We start from the raw sequence: 11659 nt of genomic DNA on the forward strand, positions 1-11659 counted from the left end.
ATTAGCAGCAGCTGTCTGGAGTTGACTACGTTAACTTTAATTGGATGTAGGTGCATAACAAGCAAACTCAGTTCACCTTTTGGAAAGAAAGCAGTCATCAGCTGCTTGCCCTCATTCTGCCTCCTTTCTTTTTCCTTCCTGTCTTTCTTTTTTTTGAAAGCCCGATTTGGGCTTTTTTTGCCCAGCATGATCAGGCTCCCAGGCTCTAGACCGCTCAAGACTCACTGCGTTACTTGTTTGCCGCCGTCTGCCGTCTATGGGCGGACTAAACCATTTTGGGGGGGGGGGGTGTCCAGAGTGTCTGCCACTGAGTTCATTCTCTCAGTTGGTGTTATCAATATATTTTGAAATGAATAATGACATCAATTGGAGGGCCCAATTAATTCGAATTAGGCTACAAAAAAATAAAAAAAATTTACAAAAAAATAAAATACAAAAAATTGATGGGATTTCAAAGGGGCCTCTCCCTAGACGGGGCCCTGGGTAGTCAGGTCCACTTTTCCCCCCACTACCACGCCCATGCGTGTGCTACATCCTTTTTACTATCTCTAGATTATAAAACACTGCATTCTGTCAGCAATGAAAAGCGGTAGTAACGTATAGAGACCTTGGCTTGAAACTATACTCTGATTACTATTTTGAAAATTATAACGCGTTAGATTACTCCGTTACTAAAAAGTAATCAAATTACAGTAATGCTTTACTAAGTAACGCGTTACTGCCCAACACTGATAGTAAATATAGTAAAGCGATACTGTAGTACACATGGACTAAAGCCACCAAACTCTTGATTTCCAGGGATCAATCAATCAATCAAGTCAAAAAAAAAAAGATTACAAATTCCATTGTTATAATAGATAGATAAGTTGTTTGCATGTTTGCTTATGTATTTATCTATTTGAAACCTTTTAATAATGTGAAACTCACCTTTTTTCTCTCAAAATACAGCTCAGAATTAATGTTAGTGAAGATTTTGTGCATTCTTGTGACACCACCATCCAGTCAGCATCAATACTGTCAGTACAATCTGACAGAAATCAATTGAATGCCTATTTTATCCAAAACTACAGCTGTAAATCAGTGGACGAGTATGAGTGGTAAGGTTTGCTTGTTTGCATTTTGCATTGTGAATTCAGTGGAACTTTGCAGTTATGGCATAGACCAGCAGATTCTGTCACAGCAAAAAGTTCAATGCATACATGCATGTACATACACACAAATATTACATGCACAAAATGTCTAGTGGGATTACTAACATTCCTGCCTGTCTCTTTTCAGAAAGTTCCTCCCAGATTAAAACTTTCCTGTGGTTGGAAGAAAAAAAAGAAGAAAAACTAGCACCCACACCCACCCACCCAGACAGTACCATCCACACACAGAGTCTGGTAAAGGTCAGCATGTTCTGAACATTGTAAACATAAACTCCTTCCATTCAACATGACTCTGCATACATCTGATGTAACATGTTCCATTCATTTAGTTGTGATATTCCTTGGTCCAGATCTGCTATGCGATTAAGCTGCTACTGTGATTCAACAGAAACCACTAGCAACTGCACTGAGCCAACTTTTAAAATGAGATGCATCTATGATGTGTTCTTCCTCCGAATCCAGCACTGCCGTTCAGTGGAAAGAGAACACTGATCCCCAAATACATTAACAGGACATTTTCGCTCCGGGACTGGGATCTGACAACTTGTTGCAGGCCGTTAGATGAAGTGTTGGGATTAACCCAGACACCATTCAGTGCTTCAGAGGAGGGCCAAAGAACGCCACTTAGGTGCTCCACCTTTGTCAGCATACTCAGCCAAAATGAGTTAATGTCCTGGAAGCTGGGGACGATTTTACCATCTGTCAGGCAAATCCGCCTGGACAGGCTGGGCTGGGGCTTTGCTGGCAGGCAGATGAGAGGCTGCTACCACCGATGACTAATTAGTGCAAATAAGCACCTCCTGAGCTCCTCAATCCTATGACAACTCAAGCGAAAAATTCAGGAGTAGGCAAGATACAGTTAAAACACAACTTGAATCAGTCAGAGACCTGTACAGGTCTTTTGGTCTTCACTTTAATTTATGAATAGCCTCAAGATTTCCTATGCTGTATGATCAGAATGTGTCATACTGTAAATATAGGCTACTGTACCATGTTGATCTCAGCACATGTCTGTTTTGGAGAAAACTGTACACTTTTTTTTAGCACTACTCACTTGCTTTAACACTGCCATGAAATGCAAGAATATAATTTTTGCAAAAATCTCACCACAGCAATTATTATTTACATTTTTTTCATGAGCTTGAGTTACTTTTCTTGAGTTCTTAGAAGTAATGGAAAATCTTAGTTAAAAAACAAAAAAAAAAACACCTAAATGAGACAATTGTTTACACATGGAGATAATTTAGATTAAATATTTATGAGAATTTTATTATTTCATTTTGAGATCCTGTTTTTTGTTTGCAGACTTGTTGGAGACCCAGTTGAGATCTCTTTTGAATGGTGGTCTCGTTCTCAGGTATTTTAGTTTTATCATTATGCTATTATCGTTTGTTAATATTTTTTTATTATTTTATGTTTCCTGTTCTAACTTTAATTTTATTTGTATATTGTACAAATGTATATTGTATTGATTTTTATTTATTAGATTTACTTTAGTACTTCAAGTTAAACTAAATGAGAAATGTTGCTTTGGCAACCATTTTAAATAACATGTTTTGGTTAACTCATAACCCTAGCTAAAAAAAACATTGTTGCAAGTTCATGATATATAATGACTAATGTTAATGAACTGAGTTTCTGTAAATGTATTAGCATATCGCTTAATGCAGAATAAATTCCACATTGCTGATGTACTAAATAGCAACATATTTGTGTTTTAAATACAGGGGAAACGTACATTTACTGCCTAATTACCGACGCCTGAGGAAAGCCAGAGACAAGAAGGCTTTCCAAAAATACAGATAGCTTTTTCTGTGGCTTATTAATTCTTCACATGCATCCTGCCCCAGGTAAGACATAATGGAGCCTGTCGCAGCTCCAGCTGGATAATTGCAGGTTTGAGGGTGTTCTTCCCTAAACAGATAGTGACTGGTGAGCTTTACCACATGTTTCATCGTAAGTGTGGCAAAAAGTGGTCAGGTAGGGGAGGGACCCACCAAAAGTGGATATACATCGACTACACCACCCGGAATATACTGGGACATAACAGCCCTACGAAAGGGCACACAGGTTCGTGGCCAACAGCCAAGGTGAGCATGGAGACAGAGATAGTATAAAACATTTGCAATTTATTTATATACAACTGTAATGGTTCAAACATTGGGTTTTTTTTTGGATACAATATAAAACATGCCTAATACACAAGTCTACCAGTTACAAAATGACCAGGAGAAGAAAAATGACCAGCAGGGGCCTTTTGGATTATCACCTCACACCATACCACAAACCACTCAATTGTGAAAGCAATACAATTGGCCAAACACCACACTACCCCAAGTGGACACACTGAAAGTATAAAACCCCCGCTTTAAAAGTTCCTACTCATAAATCACATAATTAACATTCATATCACAACAGTTAAACGGTTACGAAAACACTAAAAACAAAGCAGCAGTGCAGTCATACTGATGTACATTCGTCTCCAACCAAGGTACTGGAAACCCCTGGAGGTGTAGTTACACCTGCTGAACATAACACAAAGATGACCTACATTACACTCATAAAACACATGACAACCTCCCATCATACATACCGAGAGAGAATTCCAATGTAGCAAAACGCATGGTTGCTTACCACACGAGACCACGGCTGCTAGTATGCTGATGAACAAAAGACAACAATAAAACCCCTTTATAAAAAGCAAATCCTTTTCTCAGAATTGGGAAACTAACCTGAAAAAGGCCTACTTGCGACACCAACAGGGAGATGCAACAAACCCTATCCTTTGTCCATGACTTTCCACAATGATCTAGTACCCAGGATGATGCATCTTGAGTAATCAAACCATTCCCTTTTTAATAGGATCAATCCCAACACTGATAGGTTCATTGGATTTAAACAATTTTAATCAATGACGAAGGAGTAGGAACACTGATAGGTTCCCAGGCTGGCATGACGTCAACCAATCATATCTGGGCTAATACCTTACCCTGCTACATAAGCAGTGTCTCAACAGTGTCATTGGACATGCTGGAAATAGAGACTTTGAGGGGAAAAAGAACAAAGCAGCTTTTACTTTGAGCCTGGAGGCTTTGCTTGACAACAATGCAACATAGCTCTTATCTGAAAATGAAAAGAGGGAGACATAAGTAAAACTGGTTGTGCAACTAACCATTTCATTGTGAGCGAAGTAAATAGTCTTATCCTCTTTTAAAGGGAATGAGAAACGCTGCCCATATCTTTTGTTGATGTTAAAGGTGCTTCATTGCTCTTTTAGTTGGATAGAGGCTGATGTGGATAGGTTGTGTATCATTCCATCATCTTCAAAATCCAAGAACAAAACTGTGCAAAGCAATTATGACCCAAATTGCATTGGTGGTTTGTGCTGAAGTGTGCTAAATTAAGTGGTAAATTATTTGAAGCATGAAATAATCAATAGAATGATTCAAAACAAGTTTCAAATCTATATTAGCAATATATTTAGACTGTTTTTATATTTAAAAAATATAGTGTGAAAATACTTTTAAACATTTTTTTTTTTTTTTTAAATAACTCTGTTGAGTCGCCGTTTGTTTCCAATGTAAAATCTCGGTCCTGGAGCAAAACCACTGATGTAGTTCATTCACTAAGCCGAAAGTCCAGGGTTGCCATAACCTCATCTCTGGCCAAAAGTCAAGTATGTAAAAACATTTCACTCAATGGCATGCATGGAAAAAAGCAAGAATGGATGAGGAGAAGTAATGAAATAAAAGATTTGGGCCAAGTGCAAGAAGAAAACTCAAGAGTTCTTGACCATGCAGCCACACTGTGCTCATTGACTCAAACATGCAATAGGTGTGGCACAGTGGCAGAGAGCGGAAACCAAAACCAAATGGTAATAAGTTCAGATGGAGCAAGGCCTCTGTTGAGCCAGCCAAACGAGGGCTGTAAATCATGCAACTGGGCGTGTTCTGAGCGACTTCAGGAATGGCACTCAATCGTACACCGCAGACGGAGAGCCAGACACAGGAAGAAGGACTATACGGGCAGTGCCATGACTGAAGTTCACAGTTCTCTGATGACAAACCGTAATGGAGAGAGACGCTAACCAGTATCAGCTGCCACAATGGCACACCAGCCCGGCCGACAGAAACATAAGAGGCCCGTTGTACGGTTTGGGTTGATCCAGGCGAATGGGCTGTTAACTGCTCACGGAGAGGGAGAGCAGCCATACAGCTGCGCCAGTGTGACTTCTCATTTTTATTTGAGAACACAGAAATGAAACCATAAGACACACAATGGTTCTCACACACCTCAAACTACATAGTACTACATAGAGGTTCTCAAACCCCATCCTGAAGATTATGGTTTTGAGTAGCAGCTAATAAAGGCATTCCTTCCGAACAAAAGTGTATACCTCAAGCCTGTTTAGTAAAGTGTTAAAGGGATAGCTAATTTACTCACCCTCATGATGTCACAAACCCGAATGAGTTTCTTATTTCTGTTGAACACAAAAGAAAATATTATGAAGAATGTGGCTAACTAAATAGTTGACGGTTGCTATTGAGAACGCAGGTCTGATTATATTCTTATAATCTGTGCCATCTAGAGTTTCATGACTGAACTAGATATGTGTGTCATATACACTGCCACCACCATGGCCAATTTTGTCCCCAGCGCTTTATTACATTTTGAATTTCATTATAAAGTTTTCATTTTATTAGTGGGTGTTACAATCTCATGTCTATTTTTTTCTGTAATTTTTTTTCTTTTTGCTTGTATCTGTTTAACTTTTTATTTCAAAATTGTTACTTTTGTACTTTTTCTTTCATTAGCTTAGCAAAATAAAATAGTCACTGAAAAAAGTAGCAAAAATTTTAACAGCAAAGGTCACATAAATGCCTTAACAATATTTATTTATTTTATTTATTTAAGGGATTCTGACAAAATTTGATGTCTTGTTCTCATGTCTGTTTACCTTTTTCAAAACTAGAAAAACCAGAACATTTTTAGTCTTAATTTTAATTTCATTCGTTCATAAGATTTTGTATTTTTGCATTTTTTTTTTGGTCAATTTATTTTTTTTTTCTTGTTGTCCATTAGCTTTGCAAAATAAAGCTTTCACTGCAGCCTTATTTTTAATCATTATGTTACTTAGCAAGCAAAAATGCAACAATAACATCTTAACAATATTTTACCATTTTAACAACGCTCTTCCTCCACTTGAGTGTAGTTGACTTGCAGTAGTGTTTATATACTGATCAATAGCCAGAATTCAGACAGATGAATTTTGTCATGCTGTACAATCTTTGATCTTTAACCAGGAGAACCAGGGAGTTATGAAATGCATCATCCAGGGAGAACATTGTTGGAGAATACACTGCTCAAAGATCTCATCGCATTTTTGCAAACGGCTCACAAGCTGACCATAAGACGCTTAAATTTACGATCCTTGTCTAACTGCATTTATCATACGAGTCAAGGGCTTTACATAAACCCTCATGCTTTTAAAAAGACCTATCATTTAAAGTTACAAAACAGTGGCTTGGATATATCAGATAAACATGTGGCTTGAAATCAGTCAAACCCATGTTATGTTAGTATTTCAAATATTGCTGATGCATTGGAAAGTTAACACAGAAAACCAAGTTTGAGCAACTCTGGAGCAGGTGATTGATAAATTAGATGGTGCTGAGCAGAACTGGGGTCACGTATGTGCCAAGTAAACACAGTCTGAACCTCTGTGGCCTCTCATGACGGAGGAACACGTCATTTATGTTACAGACACAATAAACGTGATGCATGTAAGAGTTATTGGCCGTTAACATATGTATCAAATTCTTGCTTCGACAGTAAGCAGATGTGGTGGATAACTCTGTTTTATAGATAAAGTGAGTGCTTCAGACAAGTGTCTGCTCTGCAGTAATCTCACAATGAGAACATATTGACAGAGGTCAGCAGCAGTGAGGGTGTGAGAAATGCTCCAGTGTTTGCAAAGGTCTTCTGGGGCTCTTGAATGTGAGGAAAGTTCTGCACGTAATCACTGGAACACAAAAGATGTGGAAATGCTTCCACAGAATCAAAGTTCTTGGTAGACTGGAAACAACCAAGGCCAGACTTCAGGCCCTGTCCCAAATCGTGCACGTGGTGTGGACAACATTGGATGTTTGTCTCCACCCGTTTTAAGCTTTTGCCAACTTTTACCAGGGATGATGATACATTATTTTGAATATTTATCTATCCATCTCAGGTGTTTCTTTTCTATCATTAAGAATACTTGTATTTTGTATTTTATTGTTGTATTTCAGTTTTAATTATTTATTTTCATTTGTTGTTAATGTTTTATTTATTTATACTACCGTTTGGGGTCAGTAATTATTAGGGCCCGAGCACCGAGGTGCGAGGACCCTCTTGTATCTGCTTTGTTTATCATTATTATTATTATTATTATTATTATTATTATTATTATTAGGGCCCGAGCACCGAGGTGCGAGGACCCTCTTGTATCTGCTTTGTTTATTAGGGCCCGAGCACCGATGGTGTGAGGACCCTCTTGGAATTGCTCCGTTTTGGAATTGCTCCGTTTATTAGGGCCCGAGCACCGATGGTGTGAGGACCCTCTTGGAATTGCTCCGTTTATTATTATTATTAGGGCCCGAGCACCGATGGTGTGAGGACTCTCTTGGAATTGCTCCGTTAATTATTATTATTATTATTATTATTATTATTATTAGGGCCCGAGCACCGATGGTGTGAGGACCCTCTTGGAATTGCTCCATTTATTATTATTATTATTATTATTATTATTATTATTATTATTATTATTATTATTATTCTCCAGGATGAATCGCATTTTTGAGGGCCTAAACATACTCAAAAAGTCATGAAACTTTGCACACACCTCAGAACCGGCGAAAATGTACATCTGATATGGGTTTCAGAAGTGGGTGTGGCAAAATGGCTCGACAGCGCCACCTATACATGTTCAACGGTGTGCGCCTCGAGCTATGTTTCATGTACATGTATGAAAATCGGTATACACATGTAACTCTCCAATACCTACAAAAAAGTCTCTTAGAACAAAATGCTAAACCCAACAGGAAGTCAGTTATTTTTAATATTATGAGCAAATTTTGTGTCATTTTTGCCATTTCCATGAGAACTCCTCCTAGAAACTTATTCAGATCAACACCAAATTTGGTATGCCTAATCTAAAGGCCTTTGCGATGTTAAATTGCAAAGATTTTGAGTTTTCGTTAAAGGGCGTGTCAGTGGCGGCCTGGCAAATTTTGATGATTCGCCATGAAAAATGAAGTTGCTATAACTCAGACATACAATGTCCAATGTGCCCAAAACTTCACATGTTTAATAAGACTCCTGACCTGAACATATTTACATGCCCATATTTAGTTATAGTCATAGCGCCACCTATAGGCAACAGGAAGTGACATATTTTACACTTCGACAGACTACTCCTAGAAATTTTTTGACATCAATGTCTTTTTTATGGTCAGTATAATCCAAAGGCCTGTGCAATGTTAAATTGTGAAGATCTTGAGTTTTCGTTAAGGGGCGTGTCCATGGCGCCGTGACAAAATTCAAAGTCTCGCCATGGGAATAAAAGATGTTATAACTCAGGCATAAAATGTCCGATCTTCCCCAAACTTCACATGTGTGATAAAAGTCCTGGTCTGAACAGATCTGAAGCCCAATATTCCATGGGGTGTGGCAAAATGGCTCGATAGCGCCACCTATACACTTTCAACGGAGTGCACCTCGAGCTATGTTTCACGTACATGTACAAAAATTGGTACACACATGTAACACACCAATACCTACAAAAAAGTCTCTTGGTACGAAATCCTAATCCCAACAGGAAGTCGGTTATTTTGAAATTTCCCTGCAAAATTGTTGTTTTTGCCATTTTCAGGGGTTGTACTTTAACGAACTCCTCCTAGAGATTTATTCAGAGGAACACCAAACTTGGTCAGTGTAATCTAAAGCCATTTCCGATGTTAAATTGCGAAGGACTTGAGGTTTCGTTAAAGGACGTGTCCATGGCGGCCTGACAAATTTCGATGTTTCGCCATGAAAAAGGAAGTTGCTGTAACTCAGACATACAATATCCAATCTGCCCCAAACTTCACATGTTAGATAAGACTTCTGCTCTTAACAGATCTACATGCCCATATTCAATTATAGCCATAGCGCCACCTGCTGGCAACAGGAAGTGACATGTTTTACGCTGCGACAAACTACTCCTAGAAATCTTTTGACATTAATGTATTTTTTGTGGTCAGTCTAATCTAAAGGCCTGTGCAATGTTAAATTGTGGAGATCTTCAGTTTTTGTTAAAGGGCGTGTCCATGGCGCCATGACAAAATTTGATGTCTCGCCACAGCAAGAGAAGTTGTTGTAACTCAGGCATAAAATGTTCAATCTTCCCCAGACTCCACATGTTCGATAAGAGTCCTGGCCTGAACACATCTGAAGGCAAATATTCCATTATAATAATAGCGCCACCTGCTGGCAACAGGCAGATTGGCACATATATGGAATAAACATTGATATATTCTACTTATATTTATGAGTTTAAACACATATTTCTCACCGTTCACCTATTTACTAAAGCCACTCGCTGCCGGTGAGCCCGGGTGTGAGGGCCCGTTCATCGCTGCTTGCAGCTTTTATTATTATTATTAGGGCCCGAGCACCGATGGTGTGAGGACCCTCTTGGAATTGCTCCGTTTATTATTATTATTATTATTATTAGGGCCCGAGCACCGATGGTGTGAGGACCCTCTTGGAATTGCTCCGTTTATTATTATTATTATTATTATTATTATTATTATTATTATTATTATTATTATTATTATTATTAGGGCCCGAGCACCGATGGTGTGAGGACCCTCTTGTAATTGCTCCGTTTATTATTATTATTATTATTATTATTATTATTATTATTATTATTATTATTATTATTATTAGGGCCTGAGCACCGATGGTGTGAGGACCCTCTTGGAATTGCTCCGTTTATTATTATTATTATTATTATTATTATTATTATTATTATTATTATTATTATTATTATTATTATTATTCTTCTCTAAGATGAATCGCATTTTTGAGAGCCTAAACATGCTCGAAAAGTCATGAAACTTTGCACACACCTCAGAACTGGCGAAAATTTACGTCTGATATGGGTTTCAGAAGTGGGTGTGGCAAAATGGCTCGACAGCGCCACCTATACACGTTCAACGGTGTGCGCCTCGAGCTACGTTTCACGTACATGTATGAAAATTGGTATACACATGTATCTCTCCAATACCTACAAAAAAGTATCTTAAAGCAAAATCCGAAACCCAACAGGAAGTCGGTTATTTTTAATTTTATGAGCAAATTTTGTGTCATTTTTGTCATTTCCATGCGTTGTATTTTAACGAACTCCTCCTAGAGATTAATTCAGATCAACACCAAAGTTGGTATGCCTAATCTAAAGGCCTTTGCGATGTTAAATTGCGAAGATTTTGAGTTTTCGTTAAAGGGCGTGTCCGTGGCGGCCTGGCGAATTTCGATGATTCGCCATGAAAAATGAAGTTGCTATAACTCAGACATACAATGTCCAATCTGCCCAAAACTTCACATGTTTAATAAGACTCCTGACCTAAACATATTTACATGCCCATATTCAGTAATAGTCATAGCGCCACCTATAGGCAACAGGAAGTGACATATTTTACACTTCGACAGACTACTCCTAGAAATTTTTTGACATCAATGTCTTTTTTATGGTCAGTCTAATCTTCAGGCCTGTGCAATGTTAAATTGTGAAGATCTTGAGTTTTCGTTAAGGGGCGTGTCCATGGCGCCGTGACAAAATTCAAAGTCTCGCCATGGGAATAAAAGATGTTATAACTCAGGCATAAAATGTCCGATCTTTCCCAAACTTCACATGTGTGATAAAAGTCCTGGCCTGAACAGATCTGAAGGCCAATATTCCATCGGGTGTGGCAAAATTGCTCGATAGCGCCACCTATACACTTTCAACGGAGTGCGCCTCGAGCTATGTTTCATGTACATGTACAAAAATTGGTACACACATGTAACACTCCAATACCTACAAAAAAGTCTCTTGGTACGAAATCCTAATCCCAACAGGAAGTAGGTTATTTTGAATTTTCCCTGCAAAATTGGTGTTGTTTTTGCCATTTTCAGGGGTGGTACTTTAACGAACTCCTCCTAGAGATTTATTCAGATGAACACCAAACTTGGTCAGTGTAATCTAAAGCCATTTGTGATGTTAAATTGCGAATGACTTGAGGTTTCGTTAAAGGGCGTGTCCATGGCGGCCTGACAAATTTCGATGTTTCGCCATGAAAAAGGAAGTTGCTGTAACTCAGACATACAATGTCCAATCTGCCCCAAACTTCACATGTTGGATAAGACTCTTGACCTGAACAGATCTACATGCCAATATTCAGTTTTAGTCATAGCGCCACCTATTGGTAACAGGAAGTGAAATATTCTAC

General features: G+C 38.4%; 1 long non-coding RNA gene across 1 annotated transcript; it reads left to right on the forward strand.

Moving 5' to 3' along the window:
• The first annotated feature begins 2461 nt into the window (after positions 1–2461).
• LOC132094800 (uncharacterized) lies at positions 2462–4587 on the forward strand. Its single transcript, XR_009422403.1, has 3 exons — positions 2462–2508; positions 2879–3001; positions 4157–4587. It is a non-coding gene; the product is annotated as an uncharacterized LOC132094800 (long non-coding RNA).
• The last annotated feature ends 7072 nt before the right edge of the window (positions 4588–11659 follow it).

This window comes from Carassius carassius, chromosome 19 (genome assembly GCF_963082965.1).
Source record: "Carassius carassius chromosome 19, fCarCar2.1, whole genome shotgun sequence".
NCBI lineage: Eukaryota > Metazoa > Chordata > Actinopteri > Cypriniformes > Cyprinidae > Carassius > Carassius carassius.